The sequence below is a fragment of the Saccopteryx leptura genome, chromosome 6, assembly GCF_036850995.1.
Source record: "Saccopteryx leptura isolate mSacLep1 chromosome 6, mSacLep1_pri_phased_curated, whole genome shotgun sequence".
NCBI classification, from domain to species: domain Eukaryota; kingdom Metazoa; phylum Chordata; class Mammalia; order Chiroptera; family Emballonuridae; genus Saccopteryx; species Saccopteryx leptura.
In genome coordinates this window covers 24760205-24765811 of record NC_089508.1, presented here as the reverse complement: position 1 = coordinate 24765811, position 5607 = coordinate 24760205, and the positions used below count along the sequence as shown (strand labels likewise).

General features: G+C 51.3%; 1 long non-coding RNA gene across 2 annotated transcripts; it reads left to right on the top strand.

Annotated features, from left to right (window-relative positions):
- Positions 1–3147: 3147 nt before the first annotated feature.
- LOC136377531 (uncharacterized) lies at positions 3148–5378 on the top strand. Of its 2 annotated transcripts, none has more exons than XR_010746320.1 (3): positions 3148–3286; positions 3463–3602; positions 5324–5378. It is a non-coding gene; the product is annotated as an uncharacterized lncRNA (long non-coding RNA). The 2 variants fall into 2 exon arrangements; XR_010746319.1 differs by lacking the exon at positions 5324–5378 and adding an exon at positions 4625–4780.
- The last annotated feature ends 229 nt before the right edge of the window (positions 5379–5607 follow it).

Below are 5607 nucleotides of genomic sequence, written 5' to 3'. Positions count from 1 at the left end.
CAGTGAATGTACAACTAAGTGGGACAATAAGTTGATGCTTCTCTTTCTTTTTTTTCTCTCTCTCATCCTTCCCCCGTCTCTCCCTTCCTCTCTCTCTCTGTCTCTCAAACCAATGGGAAAATTTTTTAATTCAATTAAGTTAAAATGAATAAAAAAAAACAAAGGTATGATTTCCAAGAAAAAAGAAAACACAAAATATTAGCCACAACTTTCTCTAAATAACAGGAGTAGGTGTGATTTCTCTTTTGTGTCTTTTTTCTTACAGTGATCATTTTGCAGCAAAGATGAACCTGACAAGAAGAGCCCAGGCTGTGTTTCTGTGGGGGGAGGGGATGGAGTGAGACCCACAGTGAAATACAGGCGGGGGGGGGGGCTGCAGTTAGTGGGGGGGAAGGGGATGGAGTGAGACCCACAGTGAAATGCAGGCTGGGAGGGGGGGGCTGCAGTTAGTGGGGGGGAAGGGGATGGAGTGAGACCCACAGTGAAATGCAGGCTGGGGGGCTGCACTTAGTGGGGGGGAAGGGGATGGAGTGAGACCCACAGTGAAATGCAGGCTGCGGGGGGCTGCAGTTAGTGGGGGGGAAGGTGATGGAGTGAGACCCACAGTGAAATGCAGGCTGGGAGTGGGGGGCTGCAGTTAGTGGGGGGGAAGGTGATGGAGTGAGACCCACAGTGAAATGCAGGCTGGGGGGGCTGCACTTAGTGGGGGGGGAAGGGGATGGAGTGAGACCCACAGTGAAATGCAGGCTGGGGGGGCTGCAGTTAGTGGGGGGAAGGGGATGGAGTGAGACCCACAGTGAAAGGCAGGCTGGGGGGGATGCAGTTAGTGGGGGGAAGGGGATGGAGTGAGACCCACAGTGAAAGGCAGGCTGGGGGGGCTGCAGTTAGTGGGGGAGAAGGGATGGAGTGAGACCCACAGTGAAATGCAGGCTGGGGGGGATGCAGTTAGTGGGGGGAAGGGGATGGAGTGAGACCCACAGTGAAATGCAGGCTGGGGGGGCTGCAGTTAGTGGGGGGAAGGGGATGGAGTGAGACCCACAGTGAAATGCAGGCTGGGGGGGCTGCAGTTAGTGGGGGGAAGGGGATGGAGTGAGACCCACAGTGAAATGCAGGCTGGGGGGGGCTGCAGTTAGTGGGGGGGAAGGGATGGAGTGAGACTCACAGTGAAATGCAGGCTGTGGGGGATGCAGTTAGTGGGGGGGAAGGGGATGGAGTGAGACCCACAATGAAAGGCAGGCTGGGGGGCGGCTGCCTTAGTGGATAAGAGGATGACTCGGAAGCAACTTCCTTCCTCGGAACACATCAGGCTTTTTCTAGATGGGGCAGCGGGCAGGCGAGGCTGGCTGCCTGCCTCAGCTCTGAATGCACACTTCATTGACTCAGTCAAGGCCGGACTTGCAGGCTGGGGGCTCCAGACACCTGGGGGTAGGCAGCATGAGGAGAGGACAGAGTTGGACTGGGTTTATCCCTACATGGGTGCACATGAAGGGGGAGCCGAGAGTTAGTGAGAGTTGCTTAAATGTGTGCCTTAGGCCAAGTCTTCCGTTTAGCGGGTAAGGGGCCCTCGCTCCAAAACAAGAGAGGCAGTATAAGCTCAGTCACCTAGAACTGTGGTTCTCAACCCCCTGGCACCCACCGCTGCTTTTAAAACTTATTTTTTAATATTTTGTGATAATTTTACAACCTAAAAGTAAACTTGTCAATCATATAACCTACTTCCAGACATAATATGTTGAATCAATCTAATGACCTTAACTGTATTATAAAGGGAAAAAAATAATGTCTAATATAACAACTGTATCTCAATATGTAATGCTCAGCCATGACTCCTCCACCTCTGAAGGCACACACAAATTTCCAAAATTCCCCTAAGAGAGATTCAGCCCCGAGGACCACTGATTAGAAGAATAACAGGGGGCATATTGTGAGTGCTTCCTCTGAGCCAGGCACTGTTCTAAACTCCTGTTACCTATATTAAGTCATCTAATCTTCACAACACTATGAGATAAGTACTCCGATTAAATCCATCTTACAGATGAGAAACAGAGGCTTAGAGAGGTTAATACCCTTGCCCAAGGTTACACAGCTAGTGAGCAGGGGAACTGGGACTTGAATACCAGGCAAACTGGTTTTCCTTGGGGAGGAGGCTTAGGCTGTGTGTCAACCTCAGCATCATTCACAGAACAGGTTAGATAATCCTCTGTTGTGGGGGCTGTCCTGTGCAGTGTAAGATGGTTAGCAGCACCCCTGCTAATAATCCCCATGCATTAGATGGCAGTAGCATTTCCTCTATTTGTGACAACCAAAATGTCTCCGAAATTGTTAAATGTCCCCTGAAGAGCAAAATTGAAGTTGAGACCCACTGAGTTAGTTCATGAAGGTGAATTCTAGAGAAGGCAGCATCTGCACGTGGTCTGGAGATGCAGGCAGAGGTCTGGAGGACAGCAGGGCAGTGTTCCGAGGGAAAGGACCGTGAATGCACGGGTGCTCAGGGAGTGAGCGTCATACAAGGATGTGTGAAAGTGGGTCCAGGTGGCCAGGTGCACAGGGATAGAAGAAAAGCTGATGTCATGCGGTGAGAAGGAGAAAGAAGCTGCCTTCCTTCCTGGTTCCGCTCCTGACTTCACATCCTGTTCAGGGTGAGACCCCCTGATTAAGACAACACCTGAAATAATTTTGGTTGAGGATGCCATGCTGACCGGAATATACCGGGCTGTTCCAAGTGCACTACACACACGCACACACACACACACACACACACACACACTCACACACACACACACACACACGCATACTGCGCACGCGCACACACACACACGCACAGACACACACAAGAAGTTAGCATGTTACTTTCAGACCCTCGATGAATCACACAGATATGAGGTCCACCTCGCCGTTGTGTCATCTCCCCTCATTCTTAGCCAGTCTCCCAGCCACACCTTCTCAGTCCTGACAGCCATCTGCAGTCTCCTTGGCCTCAGCAGGCAGAGAGAGAGGGGTGGGGAGCTCCTGTCCTACAACCCTGAGAAGGGCGAAGGGCGGGGGAGACAAATGCCTTGGGCTGATCAGTAAGGAGCCGCCTGCAAATACCCTTCTCACATCCTGGCTCTCTGCTGAGCTCTTCTGGGGGAGGAGGGGATTCTCAGACAGCCCTTTGGCCACTGCACTTGGCTCTTGACTGGAATAATTAGAGATGGAGCCAGGAATGATGTCATGCCTCTGCGGGAGAAAAGAGGATGACTTTGAGCAAAGCATTTACCTTGGCCTCAGCTTTCTCGTTTGTCAAGTGAGTTGGGGTGGACTTGATACAGTTTAACATTCCTGGACTGACGTCCTGATTTGAGGATGCAAGTCGTGCTGGGCAAGCTCCTCTGAGAAGACTCTGGCAGCCGTGGCCTTGCACCCCTCCTCACGTCCCCTCCCCCTTCCTCTAGACTCCCTGCAGTTTCTCTCCCTCTCCAGGTGATGTTGACGCAGCTGCCAATCATGGTGTCCTATCCCCTTTCAAGAATGTAGGGGTGGGCAAGTGGCCCACGCCTCCCAGTCAAAGGATTCTCCCTAGCTGATTGGTTCATTAATGGACTTGTTCCCCAGCATGCCAGGTAAGACTCTTCCCTAAGATCTTAAGAGAGAAAAGACAGAAATGATGTTTCCAGGGACTTATTAGGTTGGAAAAATGTGAGTCAAAGCTACCAGCTGTCATCCTCCTGACACAGAAAGGAAGACCATCTACAGAATAAAGCAAGACAAGAGGGAAATAAAGTCCCGATGGCATTGTTTAAACCCCTGGATCAAACTGTGCCTGAAGGTGATGCCTTCGGTGGATTAATAAAGTCCCTTTTTGTTTCTTTAACTTACCACGAGAACAGTCCTAACTAATACAACCCTTCAGCAGTTGGGCTATGAAAAGGGTATTGAGTCCACGGAGGGGTAGAATCTGGCAGTTTCTACTTCCATCTTGAGCCAGCAAACTCCAGAGAACCCTGGCACATCTCTCTTACCATGTGCTCTGACAGTCTCTTAGCTTTAGCCTGTGGAGCGGGGCTCTCCTAACCTAACCCATGGCCCAGTGCCACCCTGCACATTTTTCAAGCTCAAATTTGATAGCAGCCTTGAAAAAAAGATGTCCTTGGCTCCGCCACATAGTAGCCCAAGAAATAGGCAAGTGGAATCTGTCGTGCAGAGCCTACAGCAAGCTCTCCCCAGAGATAGGAAGCAGGGGTCTGCAGGCTGCAGTGTGCAGCGGCGTGGGCTGTACACTCAGTACTTGGCCCCATCATGCGAGGTCTGCATCCCCTAGCACTGGGGGTTGCAGAGACCAGGGGCTAAGAATAGACCACCAAGCCAGGTTGATGCCTGGCAAGTTGGCATTGTCCTTCCCACTGCCTCAAGCTGCCGACTGGGAAACCCCCCCAATTGCTGGGCCAAGGAAGGTCTTCCTGTCACTGGCTGGTATGCCCACAGTATCTCTGTTCTTGGAGCAGTGTTCCACTCTGCTACGGACAGAATTATGCTCTCCCCAAATTCATATGTTGAAGCCCGAAATCCCGGTGTGACTGTATTTGGAGAAAGGGCATTTAGGAGACAATTAAGGTTAACTGAGGTAAAAAGGGTGGGGCCTTAGTCCTCTAGGCTCGGTGTCCTTATATGAAGAGGAGAAAAGAGCTGTCTCTCCAAGCACGTGCACCAAGGAAAGGCCATGTGGGCACACAACAAGAAGGCGCTGTCTGCACAGCAGGAAGAGGGTTCTCACCAGAACCCACCCGTGCTAGCACCCGGATCTCCAACTCACAGCCTCCAGAACTGTGAGAGAATAAATGTCTGTTGTTTAAGCCACCCAGTGGTATTTGTTATGACTGCCTGCACTGACCAAGACATACTCCCCTCCACCCCCGCGGGAAGGCCTATGTGCTCCCTTCTGTGGGAGTGGGAAAATAATTGTTAGCCAAGTGTTCTCAGCGCTTCACATCTACCCGGCGCTGTTCTAAGCACTTTCCCTGCCTTCGCTCCCTGAGTTGGCATAACAACCCTCTGCAGGAGGCAACAGTATAGCCATTATACAGTTGAGGCAACTGAGGCAGAGAGGGTAAGGAACCAAGGTCACACAGTAATAGTGTAAATCTGAAATCCCTGGCCCCGGCTGATTAGTTCAGTCAGTGAGAGCATCCTCCCGAAACATCAAGGTTGTGGGTTTGATTCCCAGTCAGGGCACGTATGGGAAGCAGTCAATGAATACACAATGAAGTGAAACAACAAATGAATCTCTCTCTCTCTCTCTCTCTCTCCCCCCCCCCCTTTCTTTCTCTCTCTCTCTCTCTCAAAGCTCTGAGGAACTGAGAAAAGAGGTCAGGAAAAGACCTCCCAGGGTCAGCTGCGAGAATCAGCACGGATTAAAGCCGTGGCATTCAGCCTGGCATTTAAACTCCAGCCAAGGCTGCGCTGTGAAGTGAACTTGGGCTCCTCAGCTCCTTGCAGTGCGCAGGAAGTGATCTGTCATGGTGACCCGCCATGTTCCGTGTGACCTTGCCTAATTCACATCGTGAAAATAAGACCCAGCTGACAAAGCTGCTCAAAACCCTCCCTGGTCACTCTGTGGCTCTAAAACCC